We start from the raw sequence: 26,671 nt of genomic DNA on the forward strand, positions 1-26,671 counted from the left end.
ATTTTAATCCCATAGCACGTTATCTTGAGTCGTTATTCCACTCGGGGGCCACCCAGGGTTTGGGGGACTCCGCCTGTCCATGCAAAGATCCTCCACATGCATTCCTTCATCATGGAAAAGGTACTTCTTCATCCCCCCAAGCTTTTTCCTTATAGGAAATACAAACTACCCCACACACAGATGCATAAGCTAAAGGTAAAGCCAGAAACAGGCTCCATTCTTGATTTTACCTGCTCCCTAAGGACACATCCTTATTTCAACTATATGTAAGAGGTGAATCTTAGAACAGAATAAATTGTTTTTGATGATGGGAGAACAAAAATGCACAGCAAATTGCTTTTAAATTATACTTTATATTCTAATGAGTTACATAATAGACCCTTGTCTCCCCCTTCCTTCCTTCCTTCCTTCTCTCTCTCTCTTTTAGCTCTTGCAAATTGCCTAAATAACCGAATAGAATGTAATGATTTGTGTGGGATTTTTTTTAGTCTGTCAACATAATAAACGTTCTTAGACATTTTAAATGAAACAATAGAAAAACAGATGGCATCAGCACTATCTTCTACATTATCAGAAATATCTATATCTTAACATAGTGATACAATGAAAGCAGGTGGAAAATATCTTGGCAGCTGTGAATTTTGTTAAAATTAGATTATGTAGGCTATTTCCAACTCTGGAAAACTTTTCTTCGTCTTCACGTGATCACATAACAAAAATGAAAAATTACTTCAATGGAATGGCGCCAAAGAAGCACATTTTAGTTCACATGCAGTGCAATTCTGTACAAATGTGCTCAAAAGTAAGCCTCATGGAGTTTATCCCTAGCTAAGTGGGTATAAGCTTGTAGCTTTAGGGCAGTACTCAACTAGCCTGCCCTATCAGTGCAAGGATTTCTGCTTGGGTGTTGAGACTTCCCCCTTCTTCTCACGCCCTCCCCAAATCTGCTCCAGGGGGTTGGGAGGAACCTCTAGAACAGATATTGTGGTCACTTCCTGTCCTGGCTTCTACCCAAACCCAATGGCACATGTACTCACTTGCAAGTAAAGAAGTTAAGAAGTGTTTTTTTGGTTATAGCAGTCTAACAGTAAAAACTCTGGGGCTAGGAAAGAGCAGTGTTTAGTTCAGGCACTCTTACAAGGCAAAGGAGCAACTGTTGTAAGTTCAGTCCAGCTGGAAGGGCCAAGGTTCAGAAGTCCGAGATTAGTAATAAGAGTTCCAAGACTATGTGGGAGCTTTGGCGTTTTTCCAGTGAGTTTTGCCTCCTATTCACCCAGTTTTTAAGCAGAGTCAGAGAGTGCCCAGCTTCTTGCATGAGTCCCTGTTCCAGGTAGGCACTCCATCTAAGGGGCCAAGTCTCCTTGTTTGTGTATCCCCTGGAAGACAGTGCCAAATGCTCCTACCCCTCTAAATCCCCCTGTTCTGTCCAAGCACGTCACACCCCTGAGTCTCCTGCCTTAATAATAAGTGCCCAGTATCTTTGACTTGTTGCAGAAGCAATCACTGATTGGCCTGCAGTGGAAAGTTGGAAATATGCTATATTTGCTTAGCTAGGCAAAGACATCGTCTCCTCCCTCCCTCTCTCACCTAGAGCATAGAAACAATCACAATTACTTGGTGCCATCTAAGACATCAACTGTCAATCATGTTTAAAATGGATAGGGATTGGTTTCTAGAGCTAGGAAGCTCATGGAGCAGAAATGATGGCATCCATTATTTTTTCCTGGAAACGAAAAAAGAGAATTCATAGGTTGGTTGCTGGGGATCCATTTCCTTTTTAATGAGAATTGGAGATGCCACAAAAATGCCCTCTGGGTATACGTATATGGCTTCCATTGCTACCCCCTTGTCAATAAACATTTGTCATCCTCAGGGATGGAGGCAGGCAGGCAGGCAAGCAGGCGAGTTTCTTGGCTACAGAGTCTCTATCAGTAACCTGTCGGCACAATTCAGCCCACACAGTTATTATAAGGAAACTCTGAGAACTGTTCACTTATAAGTTGGAGAGCTGGGATCATTACAGAACCATGATCCCCACAAATTTTTAGATCCCCCATTAACCCCACAATATTTTAGAACCCTCCCACTGAGTAATGAAACCACAAAGAATTTGCTTCTCTGTCTCTCTCCTTTATAAGAGGTGCTAAGTGTGCAATCACATGCATGTTTACTCAGACGTAAGTGCCATTGTATTCAAGGGAGTTTACTTCCTCTGTTTTGGATTCCAGCCTTAATGAGCCACTGTGTCCGAAGACAAATAAAAGGTTTGAGCTGCATGAGGGAAATAATATAGCTAGCTTCTGGCACTGAAGGGAAATTTGATGGCATGCAGTGTCTTGCGCAAAACTTAGAAGTCTGCAAAAAGTCATAGCACCACAATGTGAATGCACTGGTGCATAAAGAAGGAAAGAGTTTACTGAGACTATCATGGGAAATAATGCACAAAGTGCAGAGTCAAGTGAAAATATACTTATGCCATACAATGGGCTTTGCAACACGGGGGCCTGGGTCCATTTGCAAAGGCACTGTGGGCACCAGTAAGACAGTTGTGAACTCTGGTTTGCATGCCAGCTGCCATCATGTGAATCTTGCCGAAGCTGTAGCTTCTCTAAATATAAACAGACTGCAGAGTAGACATAATTGCAACCCCAAAGTCTTTTCCAGCAAAACAAAACCCGGTAAGGTGCTTATGAACAGATCTTTGGCCTCTGGAAAGGGATTGGATGTTTAGTGCTATAACTAAAGGACCACTACTGCATATTGAGAATTGGCCATACTATTGAACTCCAAATTAACTGGGACTCAGAGAATCTATGTTGCAGTGAGGAACAACAATATGTTGCAAAAGAATTCAAACATTGACTGTGATGCTGAAGATGAAAAAAACAGTTTTGTGACTAGGCTGCTGTTTATTGGAAGCAAATACAAATCTTTGAACTACACTTACAGGCCACCAGGAGTTTGGGCCACAGCACAGGATTGTGTCCCATGCAAATCTCATTTGCATGTAGGAAAACTGCAGAACCACTCATGACTGACTCACAGCCTTCTAAGAATATTCCTGCATTGCAGGGGGTTGGACTAGATGACCCTTGTGGTCCCTTCCAACTCTACTACTCTATGATTCTATGATTCTATTTGGCTACAGGTTTGTCACCTACTATAGCTTATATGTGGTTTCCCACATAGCCGTGTACAATGTTTGTCAAGTGTGAATCAGTCCTTAAAGCTGTTCTAAGATCACTCAAAAGTTTGTGCATCTCTGTATCCACAGAGGGACACGGGTGGCGCTGTGGGTTAAACCACAGAGACTAGGGTTGCTGATCAGAAGGTCGGCAATTCAAATCCCCACAACAGGGTGAGCTTCTGTTGCTCGGTCCCAGCTCCTGCCAACCTAGCAGTTCAAAAGCACGAAGTGCAAGTAGATAAATAGGTACCGCTTCAGTGGGAAGGTAAACAGCATTTCCGTGCGCTGCTCTGATTCACCAGAAGTGGCTTAGTCATGCTAGCCACATGGCCCGGAAGCTGTACGCCGGCTCCCTCGGCCAGTAAAGTGAGATGAGCGCCGCAACCCCAGAGTCGTCCACAACTCGACCTAATGGTCAGGGGTCCATTTACCTTTTTATATACACAGAAGGAAGCTCACAACAAGATACAAAGGACTCCTCCAGATTACCTGTTGTGCAATATTGTGCATTCGTCATGTTGTACTTGTGTGGAAGTTAGACTATGTCCAGGCTTGACATAGTTCATTCTAACTCGTTTTCAAGGTGGCTATATGCCTGTGAGATATTTATATGTCATCTAGTGGAGGCCGATCTATTTGAACAAGTGGGGCACTGCCCTCCCGACCTCAGCCAGAACCCCGCCTGCCTGCCTGCCTGCCTTCTTATTTACAGCCAGTCTGGGTGCTGGCACTGCCTTTCAACTTCCATCTCAGTAGTTTCAGTGCTACTTCAGTGCCACTGTACAATTCAGCATCAAGGAGGATGGAACGAAAGTAGAAAGAATTGCCTCTGCTGTCATTGGCTCTGGCTCCACCTGCTGCTGGTCTCCTTTCCTTCTGCCTTGCCAGTCCCAGTGGGCACCAACCATCACTGATGTTATCAGCACCATGTTCTAACTAGCTGAGCTATCCTACTGATGTCATATCATTAATCATTCATTCATTCCACTCATTCCATTATTTTCCTAACCACAGAAAGTCTACTGTTGTTTTTTAGTGGATTTATTGCAAGGGGGGGCAGGGCACTGTAATTGTGGTCACCTCAGTTTCCAGTATGTGCTTGAATCCTACCAGCAAAAGAGTTCACTTTCTTAAGACAAAAGAAGCAGAACGTTCTGTCTAGCATGAATTGCTGAAGAATCAAACAGTTGAATTTTCATTTTGAGTTTTATTTCATTCAAGTACGCAGCTGTAATTTATATATATCAGTGACGAACACGCAGCATATTAGCTGAATTTCTGCTTTTCAAAAGTATTGCTTATGTAAAGCCCCATTAATTTTCATTCAAAATCCGCTTAGTAAACATACATGATGTCAGATGTTTTGCTCAAATGGAAAAAAGCCTTTAATGTTCCTCATGACTATGTGGCATTTATTCTCCTTGTTTTCCTCCACAACTTGGCAGTGCTTCTCCTCTGTGTGCTAGTGTGTTTTGTGTTCTCCTTTCCTTAAGTGTATGCACATGTCCAACTGCAAAGCAACAAGCAGTCCTAATAATTAAGTGAAAGCAACTTTGATGACAACCCAGGCTACCAAAGCACCAAATGATGATTTGCCAAAAGAGATGATAAATATAATTTCAATATTCATTCCTAGTGGCATTTACATCCACAAGTTGCATTAATGCAGTTTACAATTTGCGGTGCTTCCCTTTTTCGAACCTTCTGTCAGAATTTTTTAAAAAATCAAGACCAGGAAATGCTAGAAATGCAATATTTGACCAGAATTCTGGTTTGTTTGTTTGGGGGCAATTCTAAAATATTTATATCTAAGTATGTACACAGAGGAGAGAATATGCTAAAGGTTTAAAATCTGAAACATCCTCTTTTATTCTCAGTGCAGAATAGTGTTGTGACCAACCATAGCCAGTTTTACAGAACTAACAAGCTCAGAGCTTCTGTCAACAAAGACAGGGGGAAAGAACTGACTCCCCAAACCACAAAAATAAGCAATAAAAAGCTATGCTATCTTTCATTTTTGGCTTTCATTTTCTCCCTCCCCCACCGTATTTTTTGAAATCCCTGCTGGAAAGTGGATGTACATAAGTTTGAAAAATTGATTGCTTGGTGTTTTGAAGAAAGATGAATAAAAACTGGAGGAAGCTGCCTTGGGGTTGAAGGTTGCATTTGATGATTTTCTAGTTCCTTCCAGCTGTGTGAGCCTTTTATATCTCTATTATATTATAGGGTCTTCTGCACACATTGTGTGAGGCCTGACAGCAGGTTGCATGGAGAGACAACACCTTAATATATTAAATAAGAAATTACCTCCAAGGGTGTTAGCAAAATTGATTTTTGTCCATTATTATCAGCATGTTTAACTGTATTATCATGGTAAAACATGTGTTTACCAACTGGGCAACTTTGGGAGGAAGGATAGAGTGTAAATTTAATAATAAATAAACAAATAAACAAAATGTTTCTGGTTCAAAATATTTATTTTGAGGGGATAACCATTTTTGGTCTCAAAAGAGCATTTGAACATGTCACTTTTGTTCAGGCTGAATGTTTCATTTGTCTCTGAGGTGCCCAAGTCCGTAAAGCAACATCTTTCTTGCTTCTGAGTATGAGATCATGGAACCTTCTACCACAATATCATGAAACCTAAACCTAACTTTTTCTTTCTCATCATACGGGATTTTGCCTTTCAACTTCCATTTTTTATCATTCCAAATAAATTTTAATAAACTTTTTTGCCAAATGTTCAATTGATACGTTGCTAATCTCATTGGCAGGTAGTAAAATAAAAGGTTAGTTTTTGATATGGTTGTCATTTTAGCTGCAGTTATTCTCCCCACAAATGATAGATATAATTTCTACCACTATGCCATAAGTGATTGACATTCCTTTAATTTGTTATTATTTTAATTTATATCTTGTGGTTTTTCCATTAGTTATCCCTTGATAATGCACTGCTTTCTCTACCGACAGTCAAAAATCTCCCTTATTTGCTTTATTTGGCCTTTTGTTATATCTATTCCATATGTTATACCATAACATAGGTTTATTCTAAATATTTGATGCCATCATTCAGCTGAGGCTGAAACATGGCTTGGCTGTGATCATGCTATTCAATCTCGAAAAAATATCATTACTTGGCGTTTGCTTTCTCAGCTCCTCTACTAGCTAAGGAAATGTGTCCTTTGTGCATGTAAAGTTCACCCAAATGCCAGTCTATGATTTTCATCCCAACCATGCACATTCATTGTCTGCAGTAAACTAATACAACATCCACATAGCCAATTTGTTATTAACCAAGCACTTGTTATCAGAAAGTGGACTTTAATGTTCCTGCTTTATGCCAGTGCATGCCCATTCAAATGTACAGGAAATTAAAACAGCTTTATCCAGGGAGTCAGGCTTCACTGTTTACAACTTACAGTGGCCTTTTGGTTGGCCTTTGCGGATCAGCATCATACCAACCTCCCGGCTGTTTTCAATTTGTTAAATAGGAAGAAGAGTGCCATTCTATAAATAGGTCTCGGCAACACCAGCTCTTTCCTTTGAAAAGTTGTTTTCAGCATTCAGCATAGATTTTTATTAAACGTATGACCATAGCTGGAATTTTTTTGGGGGGGGGGGAGGAGAAACTGCACAAAATACACATGGCCACTTTTTTCAAAATTAAATCTGTATTCAGTCTGCAAGGAATTCATTGGGGTGGGGGGATTCCACCAAGAGAGAAATCCCATAAAATCTCTTGCATCAGGGCCAAATTACATAAGACATGGTCCTATGTGTTATGTAATTTGGCTCTGATAATAGACATTTTATTATTGGATTTCACACACATACACATGCTAGTGTGTATTTTAATGATACCTTAGGTAGGTAAAGTAAAAGGTAAAGGACCCCTGGATGGTTAAGTCCAGTCAAAGGCGACTCTGGGGTTGCGGCGCTCATCTTGCTTTCAGGTTGAGTGAGGCTGTTTGTTCACAGACAGCTTTCTGGGTCATGTGGCCAGCATGACTTAAACCACTTCTGGCGCAACAGAACAGTGTGACGCAACCCAGAGCACACAGAAACACTAAATACCTTCTCACCGCACCGGTACCTATTTATCTACTTGCACTGGAGTGCTTTCGAACTGCTAGGTTGGCAGGAGCTGGGACATAGCAATGGAGATTGAAACCACCAACCTTCCGATCAGCAAGCCCAAGAGGCTCAGTGGTTTAGACCACAGCGCCACCCACATCCCCTTTTTTTAACTTAGATGGGTATGATAACTTGACAGAGGAGGCAAATTCACAGTTGCTATAGTTGATCAAAGGCTATTTATTCTCCTTTAATAGCTAAAATTAGGCCCTCACAGACCCAGTGCACAGTTCCAGCTCCCTCCCAGCCTTTCCCCCCAAGAGTCCTCAAAACGGTCCCTTGTTCTCCCAGAGACCTCTGGTGGAGAACTTACTCAAAGAGTTCCATTGCTCCTTTCTTCACAGGATTCTGCTCTATGTATTTTGTTTCAGATGCAATGTTTTCTTCTCCTGACTCCCCTAGTACAGGAGAGTCTTTCACTTCCCTTTTCACCCATCTACCTCTCTTTGGCTAGCCCACAGGGATATTTTATTTCCCTTTTATTTTATTTTATTTGCTTGTCCTTGCTGAGGCAGCACAAATTTCTTTTGTAGCTCATCTCTCTCCTCTGTAATTGCGCCTTCCCTTATTAATCTCTCTTTGCCCTCCAAGCTGCTCTGGTTTCTTTGCTTCTTCTGTAGCTCCCCTCTGCCCCTCCCATCACTCTCCTTACCCTTCTCCCTGCTGAGACCAAAGGGCAATAGTCTGGATATTGCCCTTTTATCTCTCAAAGGACATTCTCAGCATCTCCATCGACCACCACTATCACTCCTCAGCTATACACCAGCTCAGCAGCTGACAAGGGACGCATAACAGCATCTGCCAGAATCTCTTAACACTTACCATTTTTTCACTTGTATTAGAAATGTCTTAGTATCTGAAAATTCAACTAAGCATCCCTTCAGATATTTATGTATTACATGTGCATAGCTCAGTGGCTATTCCCAACCCAGGTCCCAAAATAACATGCAATTTTGATTTCTGAGAAGCAAAGGAGGATCAGTTATTGGCAGCATTTGATACTGCCCTTCCGTCAAGGAGCTCAAGGTGGCATCCATAAGCTGCATTTATAATGATGTTAATAAGTCAAGAATTCTGGCTTTGTAACCCATGCTGTGCACAAACACAACCTCTGAATCTGGAATAGTGGCTTGTTTCTCCTTAACAAGTCAGGATTCTTAAACCAACAATAAATCTGGACCAGTAATGTTCCCATATCAGGTTAGAAGAAACCATGGGTACAGATGCCATGCTATGCTGCATTATGTATCCATTGGCACCAGGGGATGAATGAGGTAGGAAAAGTGGACTGGCACACACAGTGAGGTTTATTAGGCCAAGTGTTTTTGGCTAATCACTGTGTGCAGGCACACAAGAATCTCAATACTGCTACAGACATGTTTCTTTATAAAACTGGTGATAGTAAAACCTTATCAATAGCTCTTTGAAAAGCGTATTTTTTATGCAGCACTTCAGGGCTATGTAAGAACTTTATCAGTGATAAGAGCAAGACATGCAAACTCAAAACTGTTTGAATTTGGTCTTTATATTAAGGATGATGCTTTTTCTTTTTACTCATTGCCTGACAAGAAACAGTTTTCAAAGGATGTGTCTTAAATATTGATATGCTCTAAAATAAAATATTTATAGAATCAATTTGTAAGCTTTTGCTTTCTAGAGTGTGTCCTTAATAGGCCTGCTGTTCTTCATAAAAATACTGTTGGGAATTTGTCTCTGTCTGACTTGATCATCACCATCACCTTTTTTGAGCTTAAACAGTTCATAAATTTGAATTTAGGTACTTAAATCATGCCACTGCTAACACCATTTCTACCAAGCCAGTTTTCAGGGAAAGGGTGAGGCAGCATTCAGAGGCTACAGGGCACTGGAGGAAGCAATCAGACTGTCACCTGAAGTGTCCAAATTGTGGAACCAAGCTTGCCTTTTTTAGGGTGCAAAAAACTCATTTTAGTGGAGGCCATTCTGAATCAAACCACAATGGGATTTGCCCATCACTATAACTGAATAAAGGAATGCAGGCAGCATAAGCAACAACCCAGCTCACCTGAAATCCTTGAATTGAAGCCATTGATTTCAACAGCACTTAATCAAACTAAATCTCAGTACTTCACCTTAACTGAATTGTGTATCAGCCTGAAAATCCTGTAACTATATACAATTTCATATATCTTACTGAAATCAATAGGTGTCTGCTTGTAAGCATTTTCTGGACTGCAGCCATAAACACAATTCCTGGCAGTCTGCATTGTCAGTATATCTTCTTCGGAAATACTTTATCACATTTGTAGCCCACATGTTCCTCCAAGAAGGCAACATACACGGGGCTATCCAATTGTGCACCATTGTAATCGCATTCAGAACCGGAATACAAAAATTAATATGCCTGGGATAGATGTAGAACAAGTTGGTTTCTGTCTTCAGGACTGAACAGGTCAAGTAGAAGAAAAACTTTTTCTAGGGATGTATTCGTTTGCTGTTTCAAAGTGATGTACCCCTAGGTAGGTTTTTTTTTTTTAAAGGATTTGCTGGGCCTCACCTATTGTTCTCCCTTCCAGGAGAAAAACACATTGGGGAGGGTAAATCTGAAGCGATAGAAAAACAACTTCTACAGACAGGCAGTGGGTTAAGTGGCACCTCTGCCTACCTATTTTTTCCCCTTGAGCTGGCAAGCTTTTGATACAGCAAGGGGAAAACGCACAATTGATCCATTGCATGCAGTGTGATGTGATGAGGGATTGCTATAGCCCAAAGCTACTGTAGCACCTCCCCAAGCATCTGACACTCTTTCTACGGAAGAAAGGCCAATGTTTTCCTGTATTTCACAACATGATATTCCCTTGCTAGATGAGACATGCTATTACACATTCCCTTATTGCCAGCACTGGCAGTGCTGCCAAATAACTTGCCTAGTTTTCTTCAGTATTTTAGATGCAGCCCAGGCCGTAGATTGCTGAAGATGAAGTTGCTATGCTATTATAATTTAGCCCATCTCATTTCCTTTTACTCTTCTCTAGCACTTCTTCCAGATCTGAAATGTGCGGCATCATCAACCTGGGCTTATTATATTTCCTAAGAAGAGCAAAGAGAAATGCATGCTCATAAAGAAGAGGAATAATCAGGAGAAATCATGCTGAGTGTGAAGAGAAAAGCTTAGAGTCAAGCCCTGGGGTCTTCAAAACTGCATCCATGGGGAACATAGTGCCCTCAGACACCCCTTTATTGCCCTGTTTCTCTCCCTGTTTTTTAATGGGGGGGGGCTGTCCTCTATTTGTTAGCAGGATCGCCTGCTTTGGTGGGGAGTGACTTTTTGTCTTTGTTTTATTTGTTTGGTAGGGGGTGTTACCTTTTTTGGGGGGGGGGAGAATCTGAGCATCACCAGTTTTACCTTCTGAAGTGGGTATTTTGTTGTGCTTACAACAATTTCTTAGATTTCCAAATGTGCCTCCAGGCCCTGAAAGACTGAGAACCCCTACCGTACTCCAATATGGAGTAAAAACTGAAAATTAATTGGTCTTCATCATTAGATTTTAGCACACAAATCTAATGGTGTGTGTTTGTGTGTGTGAGAGAGAGAGAGAGAGAAAGAGAGAGAGAGAGAGAGAGAGAGAGAGCACAATATAGATATATGTTAGCTATAGGGGCATAGATACAAAAAAAATCCATGATGCAGTAATCTTACAAGAACTATCCATTAACAATAGACTAAGTGTACCAGGATAAAATGTAACTCTTACACTTACCTTATTCAAAGGGCTTGCTCAAGAATGTGTTAAGTAATTAAGATGGTCCTCTGCATCATGAGAAGAGCATTTAGAGCTAAAAGCCCTTAAAGGCTGAACAAAGAAAGTCAACCCCATTTTATAAAGTGCCTTTTATGGGAAGTACAAAATAGTTCAGAGCCCTCAATTATACCATCTAAAAGGCTGGAAAGGTAAGAGAAATGGCTTTGGCCTACTTTTAAACACGCCAGAAAGGTTGCAAATGCTTTCCTAAATTCATGAGCAATGGTTCTCTTCAGTGAAGTGAAAAAGATATTCTTGGTGTTTCTTTGAGACTACTTTATTATATGTTCTTTGCCACCAAATTAATTGAGGGCAGGGGCAGAGGCAGGAGCGGAGGAATGGGGTGGTGGGGGCAGGCCTCCCCAGCTGTGACAAAATGGCAGGCAGCACTCACCGCAGGGCCCACAGCGCGCCCGGGCCACGCATCTCTCCTGAGAGTGACATGGTGGCTTGGGTGCCCGCAGGTTCCGCACTGCCCCAAACGGTCCACCCGCTGCCTCCCTCTCAGCTGTAGGGCGGCTGAGTGGGAGGAGGCAGGCAGACTCCTCAGAGTGATCTTCTGTGTGTTGTACTTCTGAGCCACAGTCCTGAGGAGAGGGAGGACAGAGGGCAAAAGTCCCAGGACCCAGATTTCTGGAGGGCCTAGTTCTTTGGGGGCCTGCAACTTGGGGAAACACACCCCATGCATTAAAAAATTAATGAAAATTTGGCAGTTCTTTTAGAAATGTAAATGTCGTCAGTCACTTATTATTCAGCATGTTCAGTATATATAGATCTGAAATGTTGCTCCGTTTCCATGTTGCCTGATGAAGATTTCTATGAACATCCACAATTTGTATAGTGAGACATTCCAGTTAAAGATGTTCTGCATTATATCACACATGCTCTATTGCCACTATAGCAATGAGAGAAGAGCAGTCTACTCTTCTTAATATATCTTTCTGCTCCAGTTCCCTGCCCCCCTCTCACTTCAAACTCTCACTTCCTCATACCACAGCTTATAGGTCACTATATATTTATAATTTTCCCCAAAGAACTTTGAGTGTGTGAGAAGAGAATTTTCATCTGTGTGTCTGTTTAAAAGTGACTATTGAGAAATGACCTTTTCTGAAATCAGTGTCATGCAAAGTGCAGTGAAGATTAGCAGCAATTTCCTTTGCAACAAAGATCGGGAAGAGTCAAAAAGGGCCTTGCAAGAGAGCTTGTTGCAATTAATTTCTTCCCCCCCTTCCTTAATTTGTTCATCTTATCTCTTTCATTCTTTTAAGATATCTTTCCTGAATTAAGAGAAACCTTATGTTTGATGAGTATAGTAGAACCTCGGCTTACATTACCCTTGGGTAACGTAAACTTCGGGCTGTGAAAGCAGCAAACCCGGAAGTATTTTTATGGGTTTCGCTGCTTGCACATGCGCAGAAGCACTTTACGCACCACACACATGTGCAGAACAGGCACCTCCACTTGCAGAAACCTTGGGGTCTGACTGGAGCTCTGGAACAGATCCTGTCAGCAACTGGAGGTACCACTGTATTGGAGTTGGGAACCCTGTCCTCTGAGTCACATACATGCATATTTTCCACCAAGACAAGGTGGTACTTAGACTGGATCCGAACTTTGTCCCAAAATTAATTCCTGGTTCCATAGGGCTCAGTATTACTTCATTTCTGCCCTCACCCAAAATCTTCTAAGGAATAGGCCTGGAACACCTTGGATGTGCTTAGGATTCTCTGTTTTTATCTGTGTAGAACAGTGGTGTTCAAGAAATCAGAAGCCTTATTTATTTTCTTTGGGAGAGCTTCACTGGGATGAACAGTTTCCACTTCCACTATGGCCACAGTGATCCATGCGACGGTCATCTCCAGGCTTGACTACTGTAATTCGCTCTACGCGGGGCTGCCCTTGAAGCTGTCCCAGAAACTCCAGAGGGTACAGAATGCTGCAGCGAGGCTCCTCACGGGGTCTCTGCCATGGGAGCATATTCACCCAGTGCTTTTCAAGCTGCACTGGCTCCCGGTGGAGTACAGGGTCATATTTAAGGTGCTGCTTTTGACCTTTAAAGCCCTTCGCGGCCTAGGACCCTCGTACCTACGGGACCGCCTCTCCTGGTATGCCCCACGGAGAGCCTCAAGGTCCATAAATAACAACACCCTAGTGGTCCAGGGCCCTAAAGAAGTTAGATTAGCTTCAACCAGAGCCAGGGCCTTTTCAACTCTGGCTCCGGTCTGGTGGAACGCTCTGCCTCATGAGACCAGGGCCCTGCAGGCTCTGATTTCTTTCCGCAGGGCCTGTAAGACAGAGTTGTTCCGCCTGGCCTTTGGCTTGGAGCCAATTTTATTCCCTCCCTCTCTTTTTTCCTTTCCTTCTCCTCCTGCGATGAGGCTACATTTTAATATTTTAATGTTTCAATATTTTAATGTTGTATTTTAATTTTGTTGTTAAGTTGTAATCATTCAACTTGTTTTTATTATTGCTTGTAAGCCGCTCTGAGCCCGGCCTTGGCTGGGGAGGGCGGGGTATAAATAAAAATCATTATTATTATTATTATTATTATTATTAATATTATTATCTCTGAATGGCTTAAGGAGTCCCTGTCCTACCAGTCTCTCTCTGTCTCTCTGTCTCTCTGTCTCTCTCTCTCTGACACACACACACACACAGACAGAGAGAGAGAGAGACTAGTAATATTACAGACAGAAAACAGAACACAGCTCTAAATAAAATGCAAACCTAACCTTAAAAACTGGGGCAAAATAATTGGGGGTGAGGTAAGGGAAGTGACCCTGCTTAAGTAGCTAGTACACATTTTTGGTATAAGGATGGGACTGGGATGGATGGAAAGCAAATAGGTATAAGGCTAGGTTGAGTACTGTGAAGATAACGAAACACAAGCTGAACAAATGCCAGTAAACTCAACTCCACTAAACACTTACAAAAGAGTGAAGGCAGTGTGAGATGTCACCATCCCTCATCCCACCCCAAGCATTGTGACTGTAGTGTCTTGGGTGAGATTTGAACCCTGGATTGGAAGTTAGAGCTATCACTGAGTGATGCCCAGCTCCCCTCCTCTCCCTGTTCCATCCTGGAATTCTCCTTATCTGGTGCTGTGGTTAATAATAACTTTGGGGACAGTCTGTCTGGCTTTAGATAGACTGGGGGGGGGGGTTCTGAATCAGCACAGATGTGCTACAAATTGATTTGCATCCACACAACTTGCTCTGCAGCATTTTGTGGCTGCCTTGACCCAATTTGGATTTGGCACAATACAAATCGGTCCAGTTCAGCTGATGCTTTGGAAAAAATGGTTACATAGCCCTATCAGATAGCATTTGATAGTTAGCACGTTCTGGTAAATGTATCTTACAGCACTTGATATAACTTGTGGTGGCAATTAGCACTTGACAACTTATGGATTTCATGTTGGAAGCATCCCAAAATGAAAACAATCACAATATGTCAAACATCTACAGCATTCACATTTCAAAGTTTTAGTATAAGAATTCACATGTAAGATGCACATTTGATTTAATGTTTTGTTTGATTCTTATCTATTAAATTTGCATACCACTTTTCATCCATATATCTCAGGGCAATAAAAATATTGCCAGCTAACATTAGCAATAAGAATATTCCATCAGTTCTAGATTAATATATACAGTCCATATGAATTTTACTGTGAAAACATAAGAAGCTCAGAACTAACTTTTCCACTTTAACAACTGGATTGACAGAGTCTCCTTGCTCATAAGGCATACTGTTCCATCCAGTTGCTGTCCTGTCCCCCCCCCCCCACACACACACACAATGGCGAGCTTTCTCTGCCTGCCTGTTTTTGCTCGAAGGGAAGAGGCACAAGCCATTGTCAGTCATTTTAAGGATCAATTAAGACCTCTCCAGAGTCTCAAACTGGCCAAACTTTTCTGGCTCTGCTAACTAAAATCTTTTTTTTTTCCAGTCAGAGATACTCAGAAATTACATCTAGAACATTTGGAATATGTGTACAATCTCTAGTGGCAGAAAAAATCAGCATATAATGCAATGTTTGCAGATTATTTGGGATGGGAGAATGCAATGACTTTTTACTCCCCCGATCTGTGATTCTTCATACACTTCCAGAGCACCAATAATGCCAGGTGAGAGTAGATCGTTTTGTAACCCCACAACAACTATGGTGTCTCCGTTGTTCTGGCATAACTTTTTGTAGTAAAAGCAACTGTATATAAGTGCAGCACGCAGGGTATATATTATTGATACTTGTACTAGCCTCTGCAGCTGCGTAACACAAGACCTGTGCTTTAAAGGTAACTAAAGAATTCAGTGGAATTGTAGAGGGCATTGCGAATATCTTGGGGTGAGTACGTGGAACTAAGAATGGTGTGGGGAAAATGGATATTATTAATCACAGGATCAGTCATTCACTTTTATAACCGAACTGTCCGATTCTGAAGTGCTATGACTTGAAAGCAAACCCCATTGTGCTCAGTGAGCTCCCTCGCTGCTGCCACCAGAAAGTTTGCATTGGGTTGTAGTGTGAGTTGAAATCAAACTCTTAGAATCATAGAATCATAGAGTTGGAAGAGACCACAAGGGCCATCGAGTCCAACCCCCTGCCAAGCAGGAAACACCATCAGAGCACTCCTGACATATGGTTGTCAAGCCTCTGCTTAAAGACCTCCAAAGAAGGAGACTCCACCACACTCCCTGGCAGCAAATTCCACTGTCGAACAGCTCTTACTGTCAGGAAGTTCTTCCTAATGTTTAGGTGGAATCTTCTTTCTTGTAGTTTGCATCCATTGCTCCGTGTCCGCTTCTCTGGAGCAGCAGAAAACAACCTTTCTCCCTCCTCTATGTGACATCCTTTTATATATTTGAAATGCTGTACAAGGTCTTTCTGGCTGGCCTTACACATAACATGAAGTCTGACCCACACAGCTCCGCAGCAGGCATTACTAAATACACACGTGGTGTTACATTATTCTTGAGTGGGGAGAAAATTGGCTCCACAATGTCATTGGCTTTTATATTCATCACAATAGACAGAGTCAGTGCTGGGTCAGGGCCTGTTGTCTTCCGACATGATTTGCCGCACTTCAGCAAACATGCAATTCAGATTTAGTGACTGCTCCAGACAAAGATAATCCCTTTTAGAATGATGAACTGGAATTATCGATGTTAGAGCATTCTAATGTATTGATCTTTTAACGCAATTATCAACAAAACTGAATTGTGCAGTGGTTGAAAACAGTCAATCTTTGCGAAGGTCAGATAGCTTTGACTAAACATCTACTACTGACGAGACAGTTTGTCATGAAATCGTTGTCAGGACCTTAAGCCTTTTCTTGCAGTTTCACTGCCTGCCATTCCAAGGTGCAATCCTGGTTCATTGCAGTTAATGGGGGTTTCTGTCATTGGTTTTAACAGAAGGAGAATTGTACTCTTGAGAGTTTAGCTGAGAATGTGAGCAATGAGCTTCAGCTCCTAGAGATGCTCAAAGAATTGCACAATGTTTACTTTTTTCATGGGACTAGCCCAAGGAAAGTGAAATATACTCAGAGTCGCAAAGTGATTTCATGCTCTTTATTCAGCTCATAGTGGTGAGGAGGAATGAATGAAAGTCCCCTCAAAGTATCTGCTTTATATACATTATTTACACAATGGGCTGCACATGATTGGCTAATTCTGGAATTCTACTGTAAGCCAATCAGGTTGTGGATTCACTTATATCTGGAGCATGATTGGGTGGTTCCTGCCAACCAATCAGACTGCTGCATTGTTCTAGGACCAATCAGACTGCTGTGATTTGGATCCTATTGTTCTAGGACCAATCAGACTGCTGCAGTTTCGATCCTATTCAACTCAGTACATAACACCCCTCCCCTCTAAGTTCCAGTCCTGCCCGGGAGGTCACATTCATAGTCCTCGAGGTACGCCGGCGGCCTACGTGTGCGTTGCGGCCTGTGGTGTTCCCTGGTCCGGGGTTCAGGTTCTGGCTCGTGTTCCAAGGATGCTGGCTGTGATGGGCCTGTTTGGTCTGGCGCAACTGGCTCGCTCAGTCGTGGTTCTGGTTCCGGTGTCCTTTCGACCTCGCGGGTCCTCTCTGTATTTACTGATTCTGCCTCTCCTGCTGGCCCCTCCTGCTCTATGGGCCTCACTGCCGCTCTGTTCCCTTGGGACTCCTCTGACCTTTCCTCCTCCTGGTTTTCTCCCGGGAATCGTCGCCGTATCTGGTCGCAGTGGCGGCGCCAGCATTGCCCCCCATCCGTTAGCACCTCGTATGACACGGGGCCAGTGACCCTGGTGACTGTGGCGGGTACCCATGCTGGGCCTGCCCCAAAATTCTTTGCGTACACTGGGTCCTGGGCCTCAAAGGTCCGGGGGTTCCTGCCTTCCCCCACCACTACCTCATCCTGAGCTCTATCGGGGTGAAGGCGGTCCAATCTGATTGCAAGGCGCCGACCCATTAGTAGTTCAGCGGGGCTCCGGCCAGTCGTTGAGCTGGGGGTGCTGTGCTGTGCTAGGAGGAATGTGGCAAGGCGGTACTCCCAATCCCCTTGCGTCATGCGGCGAAGGGTGTCCTTGGTGGTCCGAACCATGCGTTCTGCTTGGCCATTGGTGGCAGGGTGGAATGGCGCCGAACGGATGTGGCGGATGGCGTTCTGCGCTGTGAAGGTTTGGAATTCTCCTGATGTGAATGCAGTCCCGTTGTCTGAGACGAGAGTGTCAGGGAGCCCGTGGGTTGCAAACAGCCTGCGTAGTACCCGGATGGCTGCGGATGTAGAAGTGGACGGTACCAGCGCGACTTCCAGCCATTTGGTGTAGGAGTCCACCACTATGAAGAATGTTTTCCCCTGAAAGGGGCCAGCGAAGTCCACATGCAGGCGTGACCATGGTGCTCGGGCGGACTCCCAGGACTGGACTGGGGCCCTTGGGGGATCTGGGCGGGATTCTTGGCAGGCCTGGCAGTGTTTGACCCAGGCCTCTATCTCTCCGTCGATCCCCGGCCACCACACATAACTCCTGGCCAGGGCCTTCATTCTTACTACCCCTGGGTGTGTCTCGTGTAGGGCTGTGAGAACCCTTTTGCGGAGGGGCTGGGGAACAACGACCCTGCTTCCCCATAACAGGCACCCCTTGTGGGCTGACAGTTCATGTTTGCGGGTTGTGTAGCCGGCGAATTCTGGCCCAGGGCTGTTGCTGGGCCATCCCCTCCACACCCAGTCCAGGACCCGGGAGATGACCCTGTCTCTCTTGGAATGGTGTGCAACTTCTTGTGCCTGAATGGGGCGGTCGGGAAGCAGCTCCAGGCTCATAACCTCTTGTGCAGGTGCTGGGTCGGGGCCTGTTTCCGGTAGTGGTAGCCTGCTGAGGGCGTCCGCATGGCCCATCGCCTTCCCAGGTCGGTGAATCAGTGCATACTGGTAGCTGGCAAGGAAAATTGACCACCTGAGGACGCGAGGAGACAGCACTTGGGGGGTCTGCTTTTCGGGGGCAAACAAGCCAAGCAACGGCTTGTGGTCAGTCACCACGGTGAAGGGCCGCCCGTACAAGAAATCATGGAATTTTTTTACTCCCTTCACAATTGCCAGCCCCTCCTTGTCTATTTGTGAGTAGTTCCGTTCGGTTGCGCTGAGTGTCTGGGAAAAGTATGCTACTGGTACCTCTCTTCCATCCGGGAGTTGGTGTCCCAGGACAGCGCCAATGCCATAGGGTGAGGCGTCGCATGCTAGCACAACCGGCAGCCTCTCGTCGAAGTGTGCCAAGACCGAGTTTGAGACAAGCAAGTCCTTGACTGCCTGGAATGCAGCCTCCTGGCGCTGGCCCCACACCCAAGGGGCCCGCTTGTCCAGAAGTCTGTGTAGGGGCTCCGCTACCGCCGCTTTGTGGGGAAGGAAGGAATGGTAAAAGTTCAATAGTCCCAAAAAGGCCTGAAGTTCAGTCTTGTTCTTGGGCGCTGGGGCATCACAAATGGCCCGTACCTTGTCCCCAGTCGGGTGGACCCCTTCTGCGTCCACCATAAATCCCAGAAAGTCCACCTGAGGCACTCCTAGTAGACATTTTTCCCGCTTCACCTTGAGACCCGCCGTCTGGAAACGGTGCAGAACGGTGCGGAGGCGGTCCTCAAACTCCTCTGGTGTGGGCCCGGCAATCAACACATCATCGAAGAAGGGGGTGACGCCAGGGATTCCTTTAAGGAGAGAGTCCATTAGATTCTGGAATATGCCTGGTGCCACGCTGACACCGAATTGCAGCCGCTTTACCCTGAACGCTCCTCTGTGCGTCACAATCGTCTGTGCCTCTGCTGTGGCCTCATCTACTGGTAGCTGTTGATATGCTTGGGCCAAGTCCAGCTTGCCAAAAATTTTCGACCCAGCCAGGGTGGCAAGGACATGGCTGACCACTGGCACTGGGTATGCATGGGCCGTGAGGGCCTTGTTTATGGTACATTTGTAGTCTGCGCAGATGCGGACCGAACCATTAGGCTTGACGGGTGTGACGATTGGGGTTTCCCAGGGGGCATTAGGCACCGGCTCCAGCACTCCTTGCTCCACGAGCCGGTCCAATTCCTCGTCTATACGGGGTTTCAGGGCAAACGGGACCCGGCGGGCCTTGAGCCTGACTGGTCGTACTGCGGGGTCAAGCTGTAGAGCAATGGGGGGGCCCGTATACTGTCCCAATTTCCCATCAAAAACCCCCGGAAAGTCCTTGCATATGGCGTCCACGTCCACTTGTAAGCTAGTGTTGTTCACCCCGGTGACGGCTAGCCCCAGTGGTCCAAACCATGCCAATCCCAGTAAGCTAATGTAGGGGCCCTTGACCACAAGCAAGTCCAGTTGCCGCGTCCGCCCTCGGTATTGCACCCTGAAGGTCCCCACCCCCATTGTGGGGACCTTACGTTTCTGGAAGTCCCGGAGGGTGAATGGGGCCGGCCTGAGTTTGGGACCCCCAGTAGGACACAGTTTCCTTAAGGTCCTTGCCGAGATTATGGATAGATTTGAACCCGTGTCAAGCTCCATGCGGCATGGGGCCCCCTCTATCTGTACCTCTACATAAATTTTCTCTACGTTGGGGTGGGGCAACTGGTATACCTGGAAGTCCGTGAGCTCCGTTGAGTTGCCTTGGTGCGTTGGGCCCCGGGACCTGGGGCTCTTGGATTGGTCATCTGATGCCTGGCGTCGGGTGGGCCGAGCCCGACACACCCGGGCGATGTGTCCCGATTTTCTGCACTGCCTGCACTCTGCGTTGCGGAAACGGCAGGTCCTCCTCTCGTGACTTTCTCCACAGCTTGCGCAGTTCCCTCCTTCTCGTCGAGGCAGCTGTGGTATGTGGGCTGCTTGAGTGCGCTGCTGTACTCGGTGCACCTCCTCCCTGTTGGATCCTGAGTCGTCGGTGAGGTCTTCGTGGTGGACCCTTGGTTGGGACGGCTGGCTCGGCCGTGCCTCTTGCGTCGACTTCTCAGCAGCTTCCGTTGCCAGGGCCTCCTCCAGAGCGACCTGGAACGTTAGGTTCTTCTTAGCGTAGAGGCGTCGTTGCAGCTTCTCATCCCTCAGGCCACCGACGAGGCGGTCACGAAGCATGTTCTCCAGCTCTGAGAAGTTGCAGAACCGGGCGGCTTGGCGGAGAGAGGTCACAAACCCAGTTATGGTTTCCCCAGGGGCTTGCCGCTTTGCGTAGAAGGCATTTCGACGAGCCACCACTGAGGGCTGTGGCGAAAAGTGCCCCTTCAGCTGTTCCATTATTGTTTTGTATGGAACTGTAGCGACGTCTTCAGGCGCAAGGAGAGCCCGGGCAATTTCAAACGTCTCCTCTCCGCAGACGCTGAAGAATATTGCCCTCTTCTTGGCGTCTTCTTCATCAGTGACCCCTTTGGCTTCTAGGAGGAAGGTGAAACGAGAGGCGTACGCTTCCCAGTCTCCAGATGCTGGGTTGAACGGCGAGAAGCTGCTGTTGGTTGCCATTCTGAGTTCCTTGTGTCCCGGAGCTGAAGCCTGGATACACGGTGCGAGGCAGCGGTGCGGCAGGTGGCGGTGCTGCGGTGCGGTGTGTGGCAGTCAGCTCAGCGGGATCCCATCCTCGTCGCCAGTGAAATATACTCAGAGTCGCAAAGTGATTTCATGCTCTTTATTCAGCTCATAGTGGTGAGGAGGAATGAATGAAAGTCCCCTCAAAGTATCTGCTTTATATACATTATTTACACAATGGGCTGCACATGATTGGCTAATTCTGGAATTCTACTGTAAGCCAATCAGGTTGTGGATTCACTTATATCTGGAGCATGATTGGGTGGTTCCTGCCAACCAATCAGACTGCTGCATTGTTCTAGGACCAATCAGACTGCTGTGATTTGGATCCTATTGTTCTAGGACCAATCAGACTGCTGCAGTTTCGATCCTATTCAACTCAGTACATAACACCGAAAGATTATGCAATCTCCCTAGGTACTGCTGTTGCTGCAGCTGTTGTCCCTGATGTGATACAATTGTGCCAGCAGGCCAATAGGAACCCTGACCCTGGTCCTTGCATATTCTGTAGGGTGGTCATCTGTCTTCTCTTCTACAAGAATGTCCTCTTTCTCACACTCTTTTGACGTCTGGGTACTGCATGGCTGTGGATAAAGTTTCCCCCGTTGCTGGAATGGAGAGCAGCTCAGGGCTGGCTTTCTGACTGGCGGGGCTGCCTTGAGGGTAAGGAGGAATTGAGAAAGAGGAAGAAGAGCAAGACAGCAAGCAGACACTTTTCATAAATGCATCCATAGGGCAGCAAAGGAGCTTGGAAATAACTGCTACCAACCAATTTTCCTTTACTGTTACACAAACTTCCTGGCATGCAGATGGCTGTGGCTTGCCAGGAGGGTGAGGAGATGGGGAGGTTGGTACAGTGCAGACCACTGGCATTAGTATCACACTGGCTCCACTGGGCACGGCACCAACCTTCCTGGCATCTCCTTTGTCCCCCTGGTAAGCAACAGCGACTCACCTGCCTGGATGCTAACATAGGGACTCCACCCCACCCAGAAAACTGCTTCTGGAATCTGAGAACCACAAAGACGAACATTTGATCAATTGCTTGTTGTTCTTTCTCTCCAGGGAGGGCTCAGAGAGCACTGGCAATGTCTGGTTTCCTGCAGTGGCAGAAGGGTGGGGGTTGTTGCCTTCCTCAGCAGCAGCAATGGCTGAGAGCTGCAAAGATTGATCAGAAGCACAAAAGGACAATAAGCGTTCATATCAGAGACAAGAAGAAAATCAGAATGAGAGGGTGCGTGGCTGTAGAGTTGCAAAACTTGAATGGCCAAAAACATCTTGAGTAAATTGTTTTGCTCTTGCTCTCTCTACCTGAATTCTGTTTGCTGCAATCTTTGAATAATTTTTGTGCTTTGTAATGTTTTATCCAGCACTCTTATTATGGTATGTAATAGACCATAGACAGTGTTAAATAAAAAGGAAGAACAGCAGTAATTTAAAAAATAAAAAGCAATGAGTAATCTCCTGATCATTTTAAATGGTGTTTTGAATTACATATGCAGAAAATATATTGGTCTCCCATGGAAGCAGCTGTGGAGGCAGAGCATAGCCAACATGGCTAGTAGCCTTCAATACAGCCTTATCCTCCATGAATTGTCTGATCCTCTTGTAAATCCATCCAAGTTGGTGGCCTCCTGTGGGAATGAGTACCCCAGTTTAACTATGCATTGCATTTTATCTGTCCCAAATCCTGCAGCATTCAGCTTCACTGGAGGTCCCTGAGTTGTAGTGTTATGGGGGGGGGGAGCTTTTCTATGGCACACAGTTGCCTTCAGTAAAGACCTCCAAATTCACAACTCAGTGAGCATGCATGTAAGATACAGGCTCACAGCTAGAAACATACAGCAAGGGAGGCTGAATCAAACTAGTATGTGTCCATATTACAAACACCCTAAAATCGTATTGACTGAAAAGAGTCTTAATAATATAAAATCCTTAAATATGCAGTAATTGCTTTATGCTGAGACAGACTCTTGGTCCATCTAGCCTAGCACTGTTGGAACTGATTGACAGCAGCTCTTCAGGATTTGAGGCTGGATTACAACCTAGAGATTGAAGCCAGAATCTTCTGCATGCCACACACGTGCTCTACCCCGAGCTACGAACCATTCGCCTAAAAGCCAACTATCTCCCGCTTCCTGCTTTCTTTTCATTTATATTCATTGGCTCAGCTGACATTAAAAATGAATGGTATGTTCTTGTTCTTCTCTTCTGGCTCGGTAAGTGGGATGCTTGGGTGTCCATTCCAGTTAACTGGCCCACTTTGAAAGCACTTCATTTATTACATAATCAGTGAACAGGAGAAGTAGTGCAGGAAATGTCTTATGCCTTGAAATACCAAAGTGTCTGGGCTTTTTAGTTTGAAAAAGAAGATAACTAAAGAGCCATGCAGCTTGAATTGAACATCACACCCTGAAGAATAACCAAGCAAAGAGGCACAGAGGGGCAATTTTCGGGCAGTGGAAGCTGTGTGCCCTGGAACTGAAATATCATGGGGTATTTCTGGCTAGGGTTTCCATCTCTTCCAGGCAGCATGTGTTGGCTGGATTGAACAAGTGAAGGGCTTGAGGGTTTCATGCTGGAATCTTACCCAAACGATTAATTTCCGAATTATGATCTAGAATGATGCTGAGGACAGTCACAGGGAAGGATCAAAGAAGATACATTGACGGCAGCAGAAAACCACCAAATACGACAATCCCAAATAAGTGTGTGTGTGTGTGGGCACATGTACTCAAGAATCAATAAGTACCTAAACATAACCCAAGGGACCGTGCTCCCTTCTAAAAGAATGCCTGCCAGAATTTCACACACTGCAAACCTCCTCTCTCTCTAGCAATTAAAGCATTTTCCATCCTCAAGCAGAATAAGGTCCCCTGTTTACTGAACTTCCTCCTTTCGTGTTACAGGAATAATTTAATAACTCATGTTGTGAGCTACTTTGCAGATTCCTTTTGCTACTGAAATAATTACTGTTTATACAAAGTACAGTACTTCATCCTTTGGACACTCAGGTTAGCCATTTCGTTTGACATCATTAGTAGTAATATTGTATATTTGCATTCTCATTAAAAAGCCAGAGAGACACGGATGCCAGCCTAAAGCTTTATCAGTGGGATACAGGCATGCCCATATCCTAGAAGCATCATGTAATACCATAAACTAACCCCCCCCCCCAAAAAAAAACTCCAAATAATTACTCTAAGAATTTTGCTCCCTTATCAAGGAGCCTATTCAAAGTATACATTCCCCAGACTGCGGGGATGGGAAGAAACTGAGCTGCAATGTTTGGAAGCAATCACTAAATAAACTTTTGCACGCATTTTTTATACTCCTTCGGCTATGGATCATTCACAATAATTTGCTTGCAGGTGTACTATGTGTCAGGGATTGGCAGGGCTTCAAGGAGTGTGTGGCACAGGCAGTGGGGGCAGAGGCTGATCCACGAGAAGGGGGTAGTGATCTATGGGGTTTGTGCCTCCCACGAGGCAGCAGCCAGGGCTAGAGGAAGGAGGGGAGCCTGAGCAGTTGGAGATGGGATAGAAGCCAGGGCTGGAGGAAGGGCAGGACATGCCAAGAACAGAGGAGAAGACAGTGACTGAGACAGGGGTGGTAGAATCCCTTCTGTCCCCTTCCCCACTGTCCCCCAGGACCAAGAGGGGCTTGAAGACGCAGGTACAGTGACAACTTTTGTGTAGTAGTTGCTGGTTGCTTGCGTGTGCCCCATCAGACAAGGGTAATAACAACAACAACAACAACAACAACAACAACAACAACAACAACAACAACTTATTTATACCCCACCCATCTGGCTGGGTTTCTCCAGCCACTCTGGGCAGCTTCCAACCAATTATTAAAAGCAATACAGCATCAAACATTAAAAGCTTCCCTAAACAGGGCCGCCTTCCGTTGTCTGAAGTTTGGGCAGAGGCATGGTCATGCTGTTCCTCAAATGATCTAGCTTGGAACGTGAGCCTGGGGAGGGGATACCAGCTATTTAGTTGCCAGAGGTGTGTGTGAGAGTTTTGTGCACCTTAGGAGCTACTGTCATGTGAGTGCTTTGTCAATAAGGAATTAATCTCCTGGCCATTTGTCCCCCTTGGGCTGGGTGTGCTCAGAACACCATGTAATGTTCAATATTTGAGAGCCAAATGCCCTCTTTACAGGTTCAATTGAAGTGGAGGAAATCAGATCTGCCACTTCACTCAACCACCCCACTCCCAATGTCTTCATAGGAGCCCATGTGCAATAATGACTACAGTATAATGCAATAATAAACCCTTGGGATTCATCAAGTGCTTCACACAAGGCACTTCACATTCCATTCCATTCCACTTGCCCATAACAATCTGTAGACGTTATGTGGCCACTGAGCATGCTCGGTCCTCCTTAAGCTCTTTTTGAGTTTTCCCTCCCCCTTTCAGTTACCCCCCCCCCTTATGCACAGTGTCCTGACAAACTGATTCCTTGATCTGAAACAGTGTTTCAGAATGCCATTAACTGGAAGAACAAGAGTGATTCTAGAAAAGAATTGTCTCCCAGTGCCTGTGCGCAGAAAGGAAAAACACCAAACTTTACACGTGTTAAACATATTTTGATTCCTAAGAGGTCTCATCCCTCCATCATCAAATGCTTCTATTTCTTCAGAGGCTGCATGTAGGTACACTCTGTCATGATTAACTTATATATCATTGATCTAAGGAATCCTAATCGAGAAACCTTTTTATCTTGTGGAACTAGAAACAATTCAGCACAACAGTACAATGCTAATGGAACTTGCTAATTCCTGATACAAAGCAGGAGATGTTCTCAGCAGACAAACCTACGTTGAAAGGTTTGGAGAGAGCAGTGAAGAATCCAATCCATCTTTACTGAGATGGAAATTGTGTTCTTCGTCTCTTTGGAGCAAATGGGTCTGCACAGCCCATTGGACAGCTTTTGCCAGGCACATTTAAAGAAAGTCGGTCAGCTTGATCTTTGTTGACAACCTGTGAAATTCATTTTACTTTTTTCAAAACAAAAGAATGAAAAAAGAAAGAAAGATGGAACCACAGTGTGGGGGGGGAATAGGCAGAAAGAATTGCAAAGTTATCTGAGAATGTTCAGGCAGTGCATCTAGGCACTCAGTTTGCAAGCCTCAGTGAGATCATTTGCCCTCTGACACAAAGATATCATTGCTCTCATAACTTCATGCATTCTATAATCATGGCAAGCAAGATACAGTTCTCTATCCCATTTCCAAAATAGCCTGTGGCTACAGCAAGTCATAATTCCAGTGATCACTTTAGTCCCATAATTCCATCATCACACAAGATACAGGATGCACTGGGAACAAGCAACAATCCTCAGTCTGAGAATGAAGGTGGTCTATATGTCTTCAGGCTTAGCAAGCAACAGAAAGGAGACTATTACAGCATCAATTCACTATCAACCCACAAACAACTCATTCTCCTCAAAGACTTGTGAGCCGAATCAAGGACGTCAAAGCCTTCCTGGGTGTAAGCTGCTACTAGGGCTGAGCAGCTAATTCTGTCCCATTTCGGCCTCGTTGG

Source organism: Podarcis tiliguerta (assembly GCF_965153285.1).
Source record: "Podarcis tiliguerta genome assembly, chromosome: 7".
Classification (NCBI taxonomy): domain Eukaryota; kingdom Metazoa; phylum Chordata; class Lepidosauria; order Squamata; family Lacertidae; genus Podarcis; species Podarcis tiliguerta.